Genomic DNA, 21,614 nt, shown 5'->3' with positions numbered 1-21,614 from the left:
ATGCAAATCAAAACTGCAATCAAGACTCACCTCTCACCAATCCGAATAGCCATCATTCAGAAGTTCACAGACAGTAAATCCTGGAGAGGCTACGGAGAACTGGGAACCCTCCTGCACTGTGGTGGGAATGCAGTTTGGTGGAGCCATTGGGGAAAACTGTACAGAGGTTCCTAAAAAGACAAAAAATTGACCTCCCATATGACCCAGCAATCCCACTCCTGGACATATATCCAGAAGGAACCCTAACTCAAAAAGACACTTTCACCCCAATGTTCACAGCAGCACTATTTACAATAGCAAGACATGGAAACAACCTAAATATCCACTGAAAGATGACTGGATAAAGAGACTGTAGTATATTTCTCCAATAAACAACTATTCAGCCATAAAATAATAATAAAGTAATGCCATTTGCAGAAACATGAATGGACCTGGAGAATGTCATTCAAAGAAAAGTAAGCCCGAAAGACAAAGAAAAATACCATATGAGATCGCTAACATGTGGAATCTTAAAAAAAAAAAAAAATCAAAAAACAAAGACACAAAAAGATAAACTTATCTACAGAACAGAAACAGACACAGAGACATAGATACCAAACTATGGTTACCAGAGGGGAGAGGGTGTGGGAAGGAATATATTGGGAGTTCCAGATTTGCAGATACTGAGTATGTATAGAATAAACCGCAAGTTTATACTGTATAGCACAGGAGAATATATTTAATATCTTATAGTAACTTATGTTTAAAAGAATATGAAAATGAATACAGGTATGTTCCTATTTAACTGAATTGTTGTGCTGTACACAAGAAACTGACACAACATTATAAACTGACTAGACTTCAATGAAAATATTTTTAAATAGACCAAAAACGAAAAAAAAGAAAAAGGATATTATGAAACCAAAAGAATAAAGTACTGACTCAGGCTACAATATGGATGAACCTTGAAACTTTATGTTAAAATAAGCCAGACACAAAAGGACAAATAGTGCCCTTTTAGGTGAACTGTTTCTAAGCGTTTACTATACTACTCCTGTAAATTTTCCGGAGGTTTGAAGTCTATCAATATCAAAATAAAATGTATTATTCATTAAAATCATAAAACGCTTCCTCACAGGAGGGCTTTAATTATTAAATGCAGAAATGCATGTAAAGCTCCTGGAAAAACACTTTGCACGTCCACACACAGACACTGCTGTCACTGCCGCTCAGAGGGTGGTGCCAGCGCTGATGAGGGCTGCCTTCACTCGCTGCCCTGCAGACAGGAGTGAGGGCCTGGGCTCTGACAGGCAGGGTGAGCGTGACCCTGGGTCAGACACAGCCATGCCCCAGACTCTGCGTTACCCAACTTTCTTATACAAACTGCAACAAGTTATGTAAACACGCTACAGGGATGTATCTTACAACACAGGGAATACAGCCAATGTTTACAGTAACTATAAATGGAGCATCTATTGTACACCTGAAACATATCATATTTTAAATCAGCTATATCTTTGTAAAAAATTAAAAAATAACTTAAAAATGTTATCAATTTAATATTCAATTCGGTTTTTAAGTAACTACTAAACAGCTTAGAATGTATAAAAGCATTTAAGTGTGCTGTTTGTTTACATATTTATTTACTTTCAGCCTCCTGCTAAAAGAGAAATTAAACAATTTTTTAAACACACCTTAACAACCATAACAACAAAAAGGCAAAACTGAGAGTGAAGAGAAAATGGAGATTCAATACTTAAATGAAACCTGGGGGAGGTAAAGTCATAAAAATGGATTCCCTGGAGTCAGGGCAAGTGTTAAAGGACGACTAGAAATTCAGCTGTAAGATTCTTGGCAACTAAAGCAAAAAGAAAAGATCATGGGGGGGTGGTAGAGGGTGTGCTTAGCGTGCACAGGGTCCCGGGTTCAAGCCCCAGGGCTTCCACTAACAGATAAATACACCTAATTACCTACCCCCCCAAAAGAGTCCCAAAGAAAAGAAAAAGAGAAATTTCTTTCCAAAAAAACCTGATATTAAATTTGAATTAAATACTTAAAAAAAAAAAAAGAAATATAGAAAAGATGAATGACACTGTGAAGGAAAAGCCCAGCTGGGCTAACGAGCTAAGTCACAAATCTAAGTGTGATAAATGTTGGTTTACTGATCTAAGTATTGCTGGGCTAACTCGTAAATCTGAAGTTTAGTGTCAGTTGACTGGGCTAATAAGCTAACTCGTAAATCCAAGGTCAACAATTGTCAGTAAAGTGATCTGTTCCAAATTCATAAGCTTCAGTGTACTGATTCCTTGCTTTTTGTTGTTTGAGCCTTATTGGCTAATAGCCCCTTACTTGTAACTAACCCTATAGAACCTCATGTGCAGGTCTTGGAGGTGCTCAGAGCTTCGGAACAGAAGCCCCTCTGAGCCCGCCGGAGTAATAAATCTCAGTGCATGTTTCTTGGCTGGCCTGTTGTTTCCGTAACAACACAAGCGATAATGCCCTTGAGATAAATCTGTGATGGCTGCTGGCAGGTCCCCATGTCTCACGTGGCAAAATCTGAAACACCTTTCTCACTACTCAGAGTCATCATAAGCCCACTCCACACATCCTGCTGTTAAATGCAGGAGCACAGGCAGGGCCCTGCCTTTGCTCTCTCTGTGTCATCATAGTGAGACAGGATGGAATAGGCAGAGCACAGCCATTCAAGGAAGGCCACAGCAATTAACATCAAAATGGTGAAGGATTCAAACCCCAGTAGGCCTTGAGGCTCAGGATGAAGAGATTTAACTTCTAGCAGAGCTTGAGCATCATTATACACCCATTGTAATAGTAACATGGTGAACAACATGCCCCAAGGCACCATGGCAGTCCCAAGGCTAGCCACAAAAGGTCAAAGGGTGGGAAATGGCCAACTCCCTGGGAATCCCAGCCCCTTGCCCTTAGGCTGCTTCTTCTATATATTAGCAAATGAAACCACCAAGCCCAAGAAAACGAGCAACACAGCGCCACCTCGCGGTCACCCCTCTCTCTCCCTCTTCGGAGAAAGCCCACACTCTGTGGAGTGTGTACCTACTTTTAATCTGAGCACCCAAACCCCACACCTCGTGGCCTTTCTCTTGCCTTTCAATGTGTCTCTGTGAATAAATCTACCTTTCCTCAACACTGGCTTGCTCTTGAATACTTTACTGAACAAAGCCAAGGAACAAAATCTGGTGGGACACATTCCAGGGGCTCAACAAAAGCCTGGGAAACAGCCCTTCTCATGCCTCACGTTTTTTTCCTTGTATCAACAGGACTGGGTTGTGAAGGGAGCTCTGAGGCCCCAGCTAAGGGACAGAAGCTGCCCCCAGGGCTCGAATTGGCGGGCAGCCTCTTCCCCAGCAGGGGCCTTGGGGTCTGCACGGTTCTCTGTGTTTCTCTGTTGTGCTGAATCCCCAGCCACAGAGCGTTCTCCCTAGGCCTGTCCCCACAAAACCCTTCTCTCCAAAATACAAGCACATCATGTCACAATCCTCTTGTTCAACCAGGAAATGCTTAACCCACTTTTTCCCTCCACAGTAAAGTACCTAACTGTCCTCCCTCCCATCACAACTCTTCTTTCTTTGTTTCTGCACTCCCCACACACCATCCTGAACGCAGGTGCCTTGCTGGCTGGGAACGAGATGTTTCAGTCTCACACAGCCTGCATCCTTTCACTTTCCCCTTGTTACCATAAAAAAGCCTTTCCTGAGTCACCCACAAATCTGATTCTGAACTTCATAAAGTGCTGAAGTTGCAGTCACTGTGTGCATAACTCCCAGGTTTTGACTAAGTTTCCTTCACGAGATCTTCATTAAGGAGCTGCATCAAGAATTTGAAAGAGAATATTCTTACATCTGAGCGGAGGAGCCTGCAAGAAATTTAAATGGCTTTCAAGAGAGAGTTAACCAGGGACAGAGAGGTCGCAGGTCCTAGTCAACAATGTCATGAGGCAAAATGTTCTTCAAAGACTCAGAGTGGCTTCTGAACGTAGAGTCGGCAGGGAGGAGGTGACACGCAGTGAGTGGGGTGAGTGACACAGGGTACGCTCCCCCAGCTGGGGAAGAATTGGATTTTGTTCTAGTTTTCCAAACAATTTCTTAATAGCTTTTTCTCCTATTGTCACATACCATTTCCTATGAATTAAGAATATCAATGTCAGTCATTTGGGCCGCTTGGGAGAGGCAACATGATGCCATTCACAGGGCTGGGACATGACAGCCACACCAGTCTAGGTTGAAAGACCAGTGGGGGTATTTCCATGGTGATCACGGGCATGCAGCAAACTCCCCAGCTTCAATGACCTCATCTCAAAGGTAGGGCAATAAAACTACCAAGAAAAGTGCGTGATGATTATGGAAGACATCTGTTTACTAGGTAAGTGCCCGTGACAGCTGCAGCTTAATGGGGAATGTGTATGATTAACAAGGCCCTGTCTACCTGGCCACACGCTCCCTGCCTTCCTGCCTTGGTGGAGCAGCAGAGTTTGTTTAGCTGAGATGAAGGCCCCCAGAGCAGCCCCGACGGGAAAGCTCGCAGCTCTGCATTGTGAGGCGTGTTCCTTTCCTTCTCAGTGCTGATCACAGTTTGCTGTCATCTGTTTTTATGTTTATCCCTTTTGTAATTTCCTCTCCTCCGGAGTTTTTGCTCAAGCAGCGCAGGGCCAGGTGTGTCTTGCGGCCTGCCCGATATTCTGGGCTGGGAAACAGCCGACCACACATCTGGCTCTGGTGCTGAACGGAGAGGGCAGAAGGCCCTGGGGCCCATGCTGAACCGAGGCCCATGCACCCAAAATTATGGTCTGACTTTGGGCAAATTACACAGTCTTCTTTACCCTGAGATTCCTCATCTGTCCATGAAAATAACTGCCCATGGCACACAGAGTTACCAAGATTAAAGGAAATCACCAAATTCACAACATATTCAAGGGGCTACCAGTGCATCCTCAACAGACAAATGCTGCCTTTACGGCTCTGACACACGCCAAGCGGGGCGGCCACACACAGTGAACACTGCTAAGTGCTTCATGTGTGCTACAATACACTTTAGAACTTACAACAATCCCAGGAAGAAACGAATATTATCATGCCCATTTCACAGATTCACCAACAGGTTAAGAGAGGTTGCATTCTAGTCCAAGGCCGTATGGTGAGGAAATGGCGATTTAAACCGGAATCTGGGCCCAGGCCTAGGCTCCATCTCTCTCCCATCCACCTGACCATTTGCCTATGAATTCCACCTGTCCAATACACAAGTTTGCAGCCGGCCAGCTCTTAAATGCAATGTGTGCCACCATTTGTAAATGTTGGTTAATTACCATAAACTGTTCTCAGAAACCACTACAGAAAAAAAAGGTGGACTTAAGGAATTCTGCATTGCGTTCTCCTGTAATGTGCAGAAACCCTTCCCTACACCACCAAATCCAAATGTATGCTTCCTCCATGTTTATGTTTGCACACGGCTTATTAAAGAAGAAGGTACCTGCAGTAATTCCATCTCGGTTCCTTTCCAAGGTTGCAGATTATCCATAATCAGTCCGTGAATGAAAATACTACAATGTGAATGAAAATACTGCAACCATGTCAGTAAACAAAGAGTGCTGAAACCAAGTCATTAGCGGCTGCCGCCAACTCCCAGCGAGGACAGGCCTGCAGCCCAGCAGCTGCAGCAACTCACAATGGTGCCCTCTGAGCAGACTCAGAATAAGAAAGGACAGGATACTGGCCCTAGGTAGCTAGGTGCTTGTTTAAAGAATGAATTCAGGGAGTCCAAAATATTTGCTTCCTCCCATACATAGAAAAGCACTAAATTCTTGAACTTGAGATACCTGGCTTTCTTTAGATAACAAGCAATCTTTTACTGTTCCAACAACCTGGTCTTTGTTGTAAAGCTCCTATATATCCTAGCTCCTCCTCAACCTCTTGGGAGCAGTCCCTCAGAGAGATCTGAGAGGCTGTCATCATGGCTCGAGTCGTCTCGCCAAATAAAACATAACTCTTAACCTTTAGGCTGCACATGTATTTCAGTCAACAGTTTTGGACATCATGAAGGGACCCAGAGCAGACTTTCTCCACCTGAACTCTCCGAGTATCTGGAGCCTTGGTACCATAAGTGGCCCTTTGTGCCCATCTGCCTCCTCGGGGAGTCCAGATGAATTTGGGTGAGTCTCTCTTGTTTCTCGGAAATCACATATTGTTTGATGATCCTGAGTTTTATTTGGCGGAGTTTCCAGGTAACTGGCCCTCCAGTTGAAAGATACTGGGGTGAATTACCCACCCAGTGGAGACATACTGGGTGGGGCCTGGTTGAAATATAATGGGAAATACCCACCTTGCAGAGACGTCCGAAGTGGGGCTGGTGGAAACATACCAGGAAAATACTCACCCAGTGGAGACGTCCCGAGTGTGTCCAAGTTGAAGGACACTGGGTTCAGGGCTGAGTGGTTAGGTAAGAGGTTCTAATGTTTTCCTCAATTTGGTTACCTCCATTGAATTTTTCAGGATAAAAGTAAAACTCTTATGCGTAACCTTTCAACTCCAAAAATGGGACCCTCCTCCTGGCTGGTAACAGCTTTCTCTGGTGACAGAGAATCTTGCAGGAGTGGTAGAGGCAAAGACTTCATGCCATAGAGTTGTCCCTGAGGGAAATCTTACTAGCAAATTTATTCTGAGAACCCGAACTTACAATGTGGAATAGAACTTTCAAAAAAAAATAAAAAACAGAAAAGAAAAGAAAAAATGACAGATTGCCAGCCTCCAACTATTACCCCAGCCAGGTTTATGTACATACAAAACTTACAGCATTAATTGGGAATTAGAAAAAAAAAAAAAACAACTCACTATGAAAGTAACTAACCAGGCCTGATAAAAATATTTTTTGGAATTCTGAACTTATAAAAACAAAATCCCCATTAGGGGGAACTTAGATTTCTCTTCCTGTGTCCTTGAAATGTAAATGTTTTATCTTTCTCTGGGTGTTTTAAATGTGTGTATGTATGTATATATAAGTTTACTTTTTTTTAAAGGAAACCTTGGACTCTGCCATACAAAAGGTTCAAGTATTGTGTACATATGGTGGCCACGCAAATAAATTGGGATTCTAAGCAATTCTTTGTACCAATTGTCAGATATTTTGCCATCTTAAACTTTGTTTCATCAGCCTGGACCACAAAGGTCTTTAGCTTTTGAAGAGTAAACCTTTGAATTTTATTTAGGCAACACCCCCACTCTCATGTGGAAGAGCCTCTTCATCTTATTGGTTTAAAATCACTATATATATATTATATATATATTGTATAATAATAATATATATATTATTATATATATATATATAAAATGATAGCCATATGATGGATCCTTTAATTTGGAAAAACTTTTAAATTGGTGAAAGTTGAAAGAGATCTCATTATAAACAGCTGTTTTATTGGTATCTATTAAAATCAATTTTAAAGGTAGAAAAATATATCTAATGTTTAAGCTAAGAACTTAGTGAAAAAAATAAAACTGGTTTGAAAAGCTACATTTGTGTTTTTCCTTTCCGATAAATGGTTCTAGGGATGCTAATAAAATCTTAGAATAATTAATGTTAATTAGGTTGAATAACTGGAAAAAGGATTGTTAAAAGGTCGAAAAATAAAAGATAAGGGGCTTATCCCAAGTGGATAAATATTTTTATATGGTTATTTTGAATGAGATAAATAAAATGGACATTTTTGGATTTAGGTACAAGGTTTTGATACTACACTACATAAAGTAAAAATAAAGGGCCAAAGAGATCACCTACTGCCCCCCAACATTAAAGTTCAAACAAGTCCGTTTTATTTGCCGCAGTTTAAAATATATATATATATAGACTGAAATATTTGATCAATGATTGGGACAACAGACCAATTAATCAAAGTAAAAATTGAGAAGGGTCTAAGCTCTTTGGCTGAAACTTGGGCATCCTAGAGACTTTTCTATAAAATTAGATACAATGCACAAAAAAAAAAAAAGGCTTCTGGCACTCCTTCTAGAAATAAGAATTATTGATTAAAACATAAATATAAAAATTAAAGGTATAAGATTTAATAAAATTGAGATAAAAGTTTGTAAAATTGGTATATTTAAGTGGTCTTTATATAAAACTTTTGCTTAATTATGTTGTGGGATAGATATGTTTCAATGGAAAAACGCGTCCCCTTCTTGGTGTTATAAGTCTGGGCACAAATCTGTCCCTCAGAAAATATTAATTGAACAAAGTAAAAGAAACCAACAGAGTTACATGAGCTGTCCAGTATAACGTAAAACTAAAAACTAATATTCAGTGGCTAATAAAAAAATATAATAAGAGGTTTACCCTGGGTTAACTTATAACTCAAGAAAAAGAGACCTTACTAAATGCCTTATGCAAGCTTTGGAAAACATGATAAATTAAACCTTAAGGTTTTAAAACACGGAATTCTTTGTTTACAGCTCTTCTCACTGATAAAAAATGCCAATTAAGGAGGGAAAATTGGGTCTGGGTGACAGAGCAGTTCTCTGGGGAATTGGAAGATTGTGTCTTTGTCTTGCAGATCAGAAATGTAAATACAGCAAACAATGACCTAGGACTGAGCCTAATTAGCTCAACGAAATAAAATTTAAGGCCAAGAAATTTTTGGCATTTTAAAACTTAGAACTCAGAACTCTGACGTGTCCTTCAGACTTTGTCAAGAAATCTTAAATGTCTGTTTCATAAATAGCAAGCCTTAGTGATTTGAGCAAGCAAATTCACTTTACTCCAACTATTATTATACCTATCTTATAAGTAAGTTTTAAAGTGAAGCTATGAGATCTCTAGCTTTTGTCTGTTTATAAGACTGTGTACACATTATTGATGTGAGATATTTCTACAGCTAAAAAAATCAAAGTCAAAGAGATATGCTTAATTGACGTAAAAAATAGGAGCTTGAAAATTAAGTATTTTTAAAATAAAAACTGAACAAATTGACTTTCAGCGTCACGTGAACTGGAAAATATTCAATATTAAGATAATATTTGATATTGTTTAGTTTAAGAATGTCCTAATTAATATAGACATCTTTAAAGTCATCAATATTAAGTATAATGCTTTTACTGTACCTAGGTTTAATGAAAGTCAAATAAGATCCTGTTATATCTGTTGCAGATATGCCAAGAAAAAAAAACAGTAATGTGGTGTGGTAAAATTTTAAGTAAATTAAATGCAAATGAGATGAGAGCTTTGGGTAAATTTTTAAAATATATTTTTAAAATGTATGCTTAAGATAATCTCTAAATGTTTGGTAAATTTAAATTCTAGAGTTGTGCTAAATTAAGTCAAATGATAGGATTTTATTAAATAGCTATGCCATTTTCAGATAAAATAAGATTGAAATATGAATTACTTAACATGTAACTTCCTCTTACAGAGAAAATAAAGGTGTTTAGAAATACTAATAAATGGATGATGCCACCCTGAAATAGTCTCTATTATTAAGGGAATGATCTCAGTATCCTAGGAAAGTAAGATAAATGTGTAAAGGAAGATATAAGAATGGAATTATATTTTGTTAATGAAAAATAGTGGATTTCTCCTGAAGCTGGTTACTTCTGAATGGAAGAGAAAATAAGGGACACACTAATATGAGTATAGAAAGCTATGGACAGTCGAGCGCTGCGTAACCCTGAGGAAAGAGTTTCATACGTGGTCAGAATTGGCTAAGTTTAGAATCAACTTGGGCAAAGTAAATGAATCTTAGAAGTAAGCAGGTACAAGACTAGATTTGGTTTTCTCGCTGTTAAGAGGAAAAAATTTTCTTAAAATGTTAATCCACCTTCAGTAACAGATTGTAAAACATCTTATACCACTTAACTGATCTGTTCTGCCATTACCTTTGACGCATTTTCTTGTTAATGAATTAGTACTACGTTACAGTGATCTATATGTTTATCTGACCAAGTGTTCTGAAATCTTTAAACAAGCTCCCCAAATATCAATTTCTAATTAAAGTTCTTTTAATCTCCAGTTAAGTTTGGGATGCTACAGAGGGCCCCTGAAACATCCCAAAGAGAGATTTTAATCTAGTAAATTTCATTTGGCATGTTAAATAACATGGTATTGTCAAATGAATAATAAATCTTCTAAGGTTATATTGTATGAGAAAATGTTATTAATATAGATATTGTAGAAATTATATGGACTCCCTAAAATTCTGGTATATCTGAAATGTTACCAGTGATAATTCTGGGTATAGTGACCAGGTTTCTTTATCGATTATAGTGTAACGGTGTTTAACCATGATTTTAAATCTTTTGTCATTTATAGACAGTTAATGGTTGTCTTCTGATGGTTTTGCAAAATGCTTGCTCTTCAAGGAGATTTACTGATTTCTAATAAATTTCAAACTATAGCAGTGAAATAAACTGGGTAAGAAATTTTAAATTTCCAATGAAAACTGTGATTAAAAGAATTAGTTACATGGGACTGAGTAAACTGGTGAATATGGTTATAATTTTTGATTTTGTTTAAAATACTACTGGCTTTTAACCTGTTTCCCAGACATAAAGAATCTCTTCTCTTTAAGCTAGCTATGATTCACAGCAATTTGATAAATTATACCTATGTAATCAGACTTGGAACAGTTATCTTTTCTCTCTATCTGATCCCTCAATAGACTAAAAACTCTTAGGTCCCCAGTGGCTCTATCAGACACATGAGGAAGATCATCTCCTAACAGATATAGGAATCTCAAGGTATTTTAAGGATTTTAAAGAGAAAAGAATTTACCTAAATCTGTAAGGCAGAAATCCATGACAAGCCCTTGACGGGGCTTTCCTGGCCTTAGCAAACCTTATTAACATTCTACCCTGAGACTCCTAATTAAAAGTTCCAACACAGCCAATTTAAAAAAGCTTATATGATCAAATAATCAGACAACTTGTAAAGCAATTAATCTTGACATGGCTTTATTTGAGAAAAATGAGGGTAACTTTAGAGAGAAAAAAGATTATATTTTAGTGGATATTAAATTCTAGTTTTGTTGACGTCCGTATTTACTAACACACTTCCCAACCATTCCTTGCTGTTATGTCACATTGCTGTACAGTTTAACTGAATTATTAATAGGATACTCTAGCTTTGTTTCTGAAGCTCACTAATCTATCCTTGGGTAAAATTCCAATGCCCCATGACCTGCAGCCAGGGGATTATACAAACTGGAACAGGCATGACTTAAAGAACTGTCTCCAACCTGAATGGAAGGACCCTTTATCAGGTACTCTTAAATAGACCATACACACCAAAGCTGAAGGAAACGGACTTTCGGGTTCATTTCCTATCAGAAATAGCCCCTGCAATGCACTGGCCTATAGAGCACTGCTCACCTTAAAACAATGCCCAAATGGAGAAAAAGCTACCAGGCAGGATGAGAAGAAGACGATATCTGAGGTAGACAGCTGACCCAAGACACCGTACCAGGCCTGCATAAAAATTACTGTGATAATTTCTCCTACCTTTGATTATGAACTACTCCAATTGTTAAGTTTATGGTAAATTACCTATGTCTAGTTCTTCTGTGTTACCTTGGTGGGTTTCCCTACTCCAAGTCTCTAACTAGATAGCCCTCAGAAACGTTATTCTAAAAAGAAATTATAGTTCTGTTTAGACCTCTGTTGATCTTACAAGGTGGGAGACGTCACCTGACCAATTAATACCTGCTCTGAGACTGACCATAAATATGAACTTTCTCATAAGATCACTCAAACTCAATCAGAAACACAAGCAAAATTTTAACCCCAAAATACAACTTCCCGATTATTAAATTCTTAATCATGACTTTATTAACGTTACTAGCTGTATTACTTATATCCTGTCTATTTTATAAAATTGTCTGTTACATTTCCCAAAGTGTAACTAGGCCTACAAAATTGATGATGGCTAAACATCTTGAAGAAATAGAAAAAATTTATAACCCTGAATAAAGTAATTGTAATAGTGTGATTCTAGGTATGGGAATGAGCAATGAAGGGAAAACACTTCCTGGATCATAACAAACAAGTAAGACAGGTGATCCAGAGAATTTTTAGTATCAACAGGGCATCCCCGCCCCTTTTTAGTATAAAAGTGGACTGATTTCTGACTTGGGGGAGACGGTTCTCCAGCATGTCATTCAGCCATCTTCTGGGTCTGCCAGCTTTTCAAATAAAGTCACTATTCCTTGCTCCAAAACCTCAATCTCCCGATTTATTGGCCTGTCATACAGCAAGCAGTAGGAGTTTCGACTTGGTAACAAGATGACTGCATTGGAGGTAGTATGTCTCCACTTTTTCCTCGTTTCCAATATGTAACATGCACATCATTTATGATCTAGTGCAAATAATTCATCAAAGACAACCACAAAAAGAAACTACACTCACCTAGCTATCAACACTGAAGTCACAACCTATCAATTTTATATGCTTATTAACAACACAACTAAAAAACCTAACATAGGGAATTGATTCCACAGAAATAAAATTATTTCTACTCCTTCAAAACCTTTTTTTCTTTTCTATTTTATTTTGTTTTGCATATTGAAAAGAAAATAAAAGACAAATCATTTTATTTCACGTATTTTGTTATAGCTACATAATATAAATACTACAAAGATATTTAAATTGCAATAAAAAATTGTTCATATATTGTACAAAGATATATACACAATCAATGTGGATAAGGAAAGGAATGGATATTTACTAAAAATCCACTGCACATCCAGTCTTTTACAAGCATATCCTGGAATATAAGATCTATGATCCAGGGGTCCCCCACCTGCATTCTCACTGTTGAGTCCCTTAGTAATCTTCTACCAAGGCACCAGCATAGAACCACGCGATCAGTATTTTAGGTATAAATGAGGAAATTAGCTCATTCAGTTCTAAAACAAAAACCCTAAAGTAAATACTGAACTTATTTACAGATAAAGAAAATTGGACACAAACAAGTACAGTTTCTTCCCCAAGTTCACAAAGCTAATAACTGGTAAAGGCAAGATTTGAACTCATCTGTCTGATTCTAAAAACTAAGTTGGAAATCCCTTTCGAATGGGAAGGGTCCAGCAGCACAGCCTATCACCCTATCTTTGTTCAGATCTAGCCTTAGACAGCCTGAGACAGCACCCCATTCCTATGGAACTTGAGGGCAAATGATAACAATAAGGATTTTATATCCAGTAGTTTCTTAGGTATCATTTATATAAACTGTCAGCAGGACAGCAGAAAAACTCTGGGAAATATGAGTGGGTCCAGGGCTTTTTGCTGATTAGAAACTCAGTCTTTCAGGACAGAGTGACCTTCCCATGAGAGGCCACACGGACCTAAACTAAAGACAGCTGAGCAATGAAAACTAGCAAGACCCTGGAACTCAAGCAAGAAGGATCCCTGCCATCTCCCGCCCTGTTGCCTCTTCATCTACGTGGACACGAAGACAGAAGACCCAGGTTCTTGTCCAAGTTACACCATCATGGATTCTCACCCATAAAAATTTACGACTCTATGCTGTCCTAAGTCCTTTCCAACTCAAATATGTTGACACCAATATCTCAGCAGAATGTCTATGTCTCCACAAACTCTCTTCTATAAGAATAGTTCTATGGCCACAAAGCAGAAATCCAATTAAAAACACCATGCACTAAGCAAGGTGAAAGTCTGCGTAAGAGACTTTGCTCTCACGCTCAGTGAATGAAAACTCAGAAAAATTGATCCTTCTCCCTCAGCAAGTTGTAGGTAGGCTGATTGTGTGTGTGTGTGGGTGTGCATGTGTGTGTGTAAATCAAATACAATGACGTCTGGGATCTGTACAGATTTTTTTTATGTTACTGTCATATCATGAGGATGAGACACCCTTTAAAGTAATTTGAATCTAGTTTTCTGAGAGAGTCTCAGGATCTTTTGGTGGAGGAGGGAAAAGGAAAGGAGGAAAGAAGTAAATGAAGCAAAGGAGTAAGAATACTGCAAGGGAAAGGCAAGACATTAATTTTGTTCCTCATTGCATCACAAACAAATTACGGACTGGCTTTGCCCCGATGTCCTGTCGAGCACTGAGTTGCAGATGAAGAGGTGACAGCCCATTTCTCACTGAGCTTGTGACTGTACGTGGCATCTTATAGAAACAAATCATTTACCCTGATCAAACACTCTAGCAGCAGGCCGTAATTCTCCTATTTTGAGAGATAAGAAAATAGGAGTTCAAAGAGGGTAGATAACTTGACAAAAGTCAGAGGACCAGTAAATAAGAGAGGATGAATTCAAACTCAGATCTGAATGCAGAGTCTGATCTTCCCACTCCCAGGACTGGAAAATCCTTAACACACAGACTCCCCAGCTCCCCTGCAGTGTTCCTGGCGCCAAGCATTTCCCATGGCGATGGACTCCAGTTCTCACAGACACAGCGCTCTGTGCAGCCAATGACCTTGACCAGACCTTGATCATCTACCTGCCACGCCCACCAGGCTTCACCATACAGGTAGGAAAGCTGGCTTTCAAGTGCATACAAAGCCACCCCTGGTCTAACCTGGGCTCTTCTGGGGCTTCTCCAGCCTAAAGGCAGCCATGAAAGTGCTCACAGTTTGTACATGAGCCACACTACCTCTCTCCATCTGTCTCCACACCTATACTTCTTAGCTATGACCATTTTGATAATATTGGAAACAAATTTTTAAAAACACAAAAGAAAGGATCCTCGAACAATTACTTAATACTTACAATTTTAAATGATTTGTTACAAAGTGAGTATTTACAAACCGAATCTGCCTTCCTAGGTGTCAGTTTAAACAGTTAAAAAATATAATAGCAAAAAATTCTCACTTACAAAATTAACAAAAACATCAACAATAATCTGGAATAAACTCAAAATTAATGCCCATGTTGTACATGGAGAAAACTACAGGACTGTACTGAGGGGTAAATAAGAGGTGTGAATGTAGAGACATCAACATATTGCATGGAGGAAAACAGTTTTGTAAAGATGTAAGTTCTCCTAAAAATAATTCAAAACTTAATAAAAATCCCATGAATACTCTTATCTGACTTTTTTTTAACTTGAACAAAATATTTTAGAATTCTTCAGGAATAATAAAGTCATAATAATAGCCAAGAAAGTTTGGGATGGAAGAAAAGAACAAAAAAATATCACACTGTCAGATAATAATTAATTTTTACAATATGTAAGATATGGCGCTGGATTAAGGAAGTAAGATTGACAGAAATATAGCATGAGCTCAAAAAGAGACTCTAGTGTACATAAGTATTTTGTGCATGTGGGATTTCAAATCAAAGAGCAAAGTATGAATTCAATAATTCTCCTGGGACAATCAGAGAATCACCTGGAAAGAACAAATTCTATTCCTGTCATAATGACCACAAAAAAAATTACAGATAGTTGTTTAAATATTAAAATACTAATAACAGCAAATACAACTCTTTGCTCATATTAATTCAAGTTCTCCTCACTATAACAAGTACTATTATCATCTCCAACTTAGACATTAAATAAACCTACATAAGAGATTTATACCATTATAAGAAAGTATTTCTAAGAATAATAACAAAGATAAAACCCAAAAGGAAGACATTTACTATCTTAAGAATATTTTGAGCCACAACGAAAATAAAAAACCTACTGAACAAAATGAAAGGCAAGAAATGACAGAAAAAGCTCTGTGATACATGTTGATGAAGACAAGGGGTTAATGTTCATAACATACAAAGAGCTGTCACAAAGCAACAAGAAGCTCCCTCACTTAAATGTGTGCAAAGGACAAAAGGGATCATTCACTTTTAAAAAGTCAGATGACTAATGAGTGAAAAATGCTCAATAACTCACTGGTCATCAAATACAAACTAAAACAATGAAAAAGCAATTTTGCTTATCATATCGGCAAATATTTGTAAAAGATATTCTAGCTAGTGTCCATCTGTGAGAGAACAAACTGTGAGCGACATTTTGGAGGACGACATGTCAATGGATATGTAAACTCTGAAAAACGTGTGTACACACAGAATCAACTCAACTTCTAGGAATCATTTCATTTAGAAAAAAAATCAGTTCAAAAGATGTACTCATCAGAGCATTTACACAGCACTGTTTACAATGGTGGGATGAAAAGCTGAAGTGAAATCATATCCTGTGATAGAGAATTGGTTACATAAGTTATTCTACAGATTTTCATTCCCCACTGGAGAAGCAATTTCTAGAGTCACTTGAAAGGAGCCTGTGATGAATGTAAATATCACATCCAGGGACAAAATTTCCAGAAGCCTTAACTAAAGGAATACTCATACAAGATCACAGGTATGTTTGTACAAGAGGGATGCCAGTCAAACATCCTTTCTGAAAGTGGAAAATGGAGAAAACTTAAGGGTCCAACATCAAGAAAATGATGCGGTAAATCACGGCGAGACGTGGGCTCTGAAGGGGCCGGCGATTCGGCATTGTCCAGGGCCTTGTCCACATCACTCTCCCACCAAAGGTCTCCTTCCACAAGAGACCACACCTGCACATCAGGAGACCCCTCCATTCTATCTGAAAGGACCAGGTGAGTCTGGAGTGGGAGGACGTCTATGATATACCCGTGAGTGAATAAAGCGAGCTGCAGAACACATATAGTACGGTCTTATTTTTCAATAAAGCATATATATACACACATATACATAGATTTCTCATATACGTGTATGTATGTAGGTATGTATGTATTTATGGGTATATATATATATGTCATAGGCATAAAGGTCATGAAATATATACACCACATTGTCAACAGCTTTTACACTCAGGAAATAAGGGGAAGGGAGTTAGGGGCCTTTAAGTACCACCACAGTTCCCTTTTCAGTATTTCAGTTAAGTATACTTGAATTTAAAAGTTTATTTAAGTCCGAAGTAAAATGGACGATGCCTCCACAAGACAGAATGCTATACTGGTCATTAAAAATCATGCCAGGGGAGATAGAATATTGCAGAAAAACATGTAATAAGCCGAATGGAAAATGGAGGTCTCCACACAGTAAACAGGCACAGAGTGATCGCTGGTTTTTATGACAGAGGTGATACACACTGAAGAAAAGAACAGAAAATAGAAGTTAAAGTGTTAATTACTGTCTCTGAGTAGTGGGACAAGGATACCCTATTTTGCCCCTTTTTTCAGACTTATTATATTAAATACACATTATTTTTCATCTGAAAAAATCATTTTTAGATGTCTAGTACCATGCATTGGAGAAAATACATGAGTACTTACATAAATAAATAACTAGGAGACACCGCAGCAGCGTCACACAATGTAGAATGGGCGATCCTGAATAACAACGCACAGTTACATAAGGACCCACAAATTGAGAGCACCTGCTGTAACAGGGCATGGCCCCCTTCTATTTGTCAGTTGTATCTTCAGGGCTGAGGCAGTTCTGAGCACGGCCAGTGTCAGTGCTGGTGTCTGGATGGATGCCACTGGAGGTGAGGGCACCTGCATGCCGAGAGGAAGAACAGAAATCATCCTCTGCTTTTTCTGTCTTGTTTCTTTGTTACTTTTAAAGAGAGGCATAAATAAGATAAACTAAATCTTCCCTGCTGAAATTTAAGTAATGAAACATTTTTTAAAGTCTTCACAGCTTATATTCTGCCTATAACTGTCTTTACAACAAAGCATCATATTTATTACATGTTAATTAACTCAATTAACTCCCTGTTGAAGCCTATTAAAGAACATGAAATGCACTACGTGAAAGCACCACGCCTGCAGTGACTAACTCAGCTGTCTTGAAGGCAGTGCAGTCACCCCCACCATCCCGTGGCCCTGAGCTCCTGATGCTGCTAAGAGAGCATGCTGCCGCCTCAGATGGAGAGGAACTGTGAAAGCATTTTCTGAAGTCATCAGCACTGACAAAACATAACTGACAAATCCCAGGCTTCTTGGAGGATGTCATTTTCGGTTTCTGGCCAACACCCGTCAATGAGCAGAACCACCCCATTCCGAGCCATGGGACACACGTGGGAAGCAGTTTTGGAGAAATTTCCATGTATAGAATGTAACCAACTATACATAGAACTCTGAAAAAGGAAAAGATGAAATAGTCTGATTTTGGAAGACACTCAAAATATTCTCCTAAGCCTTAGTAGCTGGAAAGGCTGGGCTTCTCCTCAGCCACTTATTTATTTCACAGCCAGTGAGCATCTCCCACACACCCTGTTTCCCTGTGTCTGCTGGGAGCCTCAGGCACACTGTTGCTGTCGATCTTATAAGTCACAGGGCAGACGCGTGTCTCTCATGCTTGCCACCCTCACACAGGCTCGCCTCCTAGCCTCACTGTATGAACTTGGCCCCATTTTCTCACCTGCTTATTTGGTATCTGTTCTTCTGTAAGCTGCCTGAAATGCTTTTTGGAACAAGTCAGAAGAATGAGTGGGTAGAGAAATGGACAGTTGGACAGGTGAGAGGTGGGCAGACAGACAGAGAGACTCCAAGAAAAGTGGAACAAAGAAAATTCCCTATGCAGAACCCTCTTCTAGTCAGGGAAGAAAACCGCCACGGAGACGTGTGAAGAGGCAGGTGGCTTAGGGCTGTTTCCTGGATTCCATGAAAAGTCACACCAAGAGATGAGAGGGTAGAACTATAAATAATAAAAGAAAAAAGCATGCATGCTTGAAAAATATATCTACAATATGTACTTTCTAAAGAATAGATTCAAATCAGCAGGGCCCAATTACACAATCCTTGGGTATTTACAGAAATGAGAATCCCATCTCCAAACCACAAGGCATCCCTTAGGAGCACTGAGAGTCTTCACGGGGCGGTCATAAAGCCGTAACCGCAAAAGCTATGCTCTCCTGCACTTATGAGGAACGAGCAGCTGTGCTAGGGCTGCCCACGTGTGTCAGTTACACCCCCCAGCACCTCTATGGGGGGGACGCCTAGCGAGCCCCGTCTCTGCAGGACCGAAAACTAGTCCGAGAGACGCTAAGCCGGCCTACCAGTTCTCCATCTCACAGGACTGATCATTCCAGAGCAGGACTCGAACTCGGACCCACGTTTGTTATCACGGTTCTACCGTGCTTTGTGTGCTTATTTTGTGTATAATACATTTGTTTCTGGCATGAAAGGACATTTAATAAATGATCGGTTGTCTTGCCTATCTCTTTAGCTCACAATCTTTATATTTTTGAATTGTACTCTCTTCCCCTGGAGAAAGGAACGGAAAGAGCAGTGGTCAGAATGAGCTGGGGTTCCATTCTTTATCTGTTACCTCATCTCATCCAAGTCCCCAACCAGGGAGAAGGATCAAATATCCTCTTCATCTTTTAAAGAGAGGTCTCCAGTTATGGTGACTTACTCAACTCCAAAACCAAGTCTGGGGGAAGGGCACATGCAGCAACCAGAGCAGTATCATGTATAGGAAGGTGAAAAGAGCTCAGGGGGTCAGCCTGATTTAATTTCAATCGATAAAAGAATACCACACACTAAAAATACTAGCATGCAATGGATTGGCTCTTTCTTGACATCTAGCAAGTTTCCACAGCCCATATGTAACATTATCGTGAACTAGTGAAAGGAAGAGTCCACAGATAGGGAAAATCAATGCCACAGGCAGGCTGAAACCCAGGCTGGAGGAAAGGAAGGGAAAGGGCATAGTTAAGAAAAGGGGAAAGTCTGGGAAAAAGATATCATCACAAGGATTCTCAAGCATCATTCAGCAATCATAAAATCATTCATTCAAGAAAGAGTTACTTAGGTCCTATTTTGTGCAAGATTTTACAGAGGGCAAAGAAAGACCGCAGCTTCCATGTTAGCAGCAAGTGGCGGGGCTATAATACAGTTCTCATTCTGGTACCTTGCACATTTTTACTCAGTATAAAGGGAAAAAATAAAGTAAAATAATACTATGTAAACTCTACACATTGTTGAAATAAAATTAAAGAAGACCTAAATACCTGGACAGACACACCACGCACATTCCTGGATCAGATGACAGTGCTCTTGGAATGTCAGTGCTCCACAGAGCGATCCATATATTCAACGTGGTCTCGATCATAATCCCAGTGGGCTCCTCTGCAGTAACTGACTAGCTGCTGCTACAATTCATATGGGAATTCGAGGGTCTCAGTAACCAAAACGTACTTGAAAAAGAAGAACAACGTGAGAGGACTTGTAATTCTCAATTTCAAACCTTACAACTGTATCTCCAGGTGAGATTAGAGGCCATTTTAACTTATTACTGTGTTTATCCTTATTTTCTAAATTCTCTACAACGAATAAACCTGTTAGAATAAGAAAAATAAAAATTAAGGTATCTTTTAAAACATGCACAACGATTCATTCATTGGGAAAAAATTATTTTAACTATAAAGAGATAAACAAATATCTATTGAAAAAGGACTACTTAAAAAAAAGGGTGCATTTACATTTTTCATAAATTGAAAACTGAAAAGCACAAACACATCAAGTTTCCAGGGAGACAAATACAATATATCAACACTTATTTTCAAAAATTCTAATTGAACAATGAAAACTCAAGAAAGGGAATATCGTGATTGACAGCCAACTGCAAACACATGGAGAGCAAAGGCCTAGAAATCACAGTTCCTTTAAATCTGCTACTAACTCAATAGGAGAGGAAATTCCTCCCTGAGGGGACAGTGGAATCCCATGCATAAGACAGGATACACAGTACAAACTGCACTAGAATCTGGGGTGATTTTCTTAGAACAATTCTCAAGTTACAACATTGCTGAAAAACTATAAAAACACTGACAGACAGATTAAAACACACAGTCATATATATTATATAGAAACATATGAAGTCTGCTCCCATATTACATAGAAATACAAACATATTTGTGCATTTATAGGCACTGATTACTTTATCTCAGATAGAATATTTCAACTAAAACAAAAAATCAATACACACCTCTTGTCAAATCTAGTTGATAAGTTACTCTTCTATGTAACCATAATGTGTCTAAGATAGATCTAAAATTAGTGAAAAAGATCTTTGTATGGTTTCTTGAATTCTTCTCAAAATTCCAAGCTTAATTTTAAAATAGATCTGAGCAGTATTTCTATATTATCTTTTCCCTTGTGAAATGAACAACATAGTCTGTTGTCAAAATTCTGTCCTTACAATGATTCACGAGCACCGTATCCTCACAAAACTGCTGGACAGCAAGGCGCTATCCAGACACTGTGACCAAACAAATGAAACACAAGGAAGACAGTGACACTATTCTGGAGGGCATATAATCTGTGTCAACACTGGGTTTTTATTTGATTGGTTTGATTGGGTAGCAAGATGAAATCAATCAAGTACTTTCTTCTTTGAGCATGCTGTAAGTCATGACTCTTTTCAGTGTCATGAGCAGGAAAGAGTTAAGCATGACTTGATTAGGTCAAATAACAACAATCATAACCGGAGATTGAGTAATAAAGAAGTTAACTGAAAGCAATACTTCTGCCTACATGAGACCTAAAATAAATCTACACTGATATCCGAAAGGAAAATGAGGAGATGAGGTCCCCAAAGAGAAAACAAACTAACAAGAAATCAAAAACGGAAACAGTTTTTCATTAACGATTCCAGGAAGGAGTGGAGCATGTTGGTGAAAAGCACAGA

The 21,614-nt window shown here is 38.7% G+C and overlaps 1 protein-coding gene across 1 annotated transcript in view; it reads right to left on the bottom strand.

Moving 5' to 3' along the window:
* LOC135320516 (uncharacterized) overlaps positions 1 to 21,614 on the bottom strand; it is a 140,293-nt gene that overhangs the window by 8,671 nt on the left and 110,008 nt on the right. Inside the window, exons 29-30 of the mRNA XM_064483637.1 lie at positions 19,936 to 20,121; positions 17,249 to 18,057 (exon numbers count right to left, since the gene is read on the bottom strand). The gene's annotated coding sequence lies outside the window, so the exon portion shown is untranslated. The remainder of the gene's footprint in view (positions 1 to 17,248; positions 18,058 to 19,935; positions 20,122 to 21,614) is intronic.

Source organism: Camelus dromedarius, unplaced genomic scaffold (genome assembly GCF_036321535.1).
Source record: "Camelus dromedarius isolate mCamDro1 unplaced genomic scaffold, mCamDro1.pat HAP1_SCAFFOLD_176, whole genome shotgun sequence".
Taxonomy (NCBI): domain Eukaryota; kingdom Metazoa; phylum Chordata; class Mammalia; order Artiodactyla; family Camelidae; genus Camelus; species Camelus dromedarius.
The sequence above is the reverse complement of the archived record's forward strand: the minus strand, read 5'-3'. Positions and strand labels throughout refer to the sequence as shown.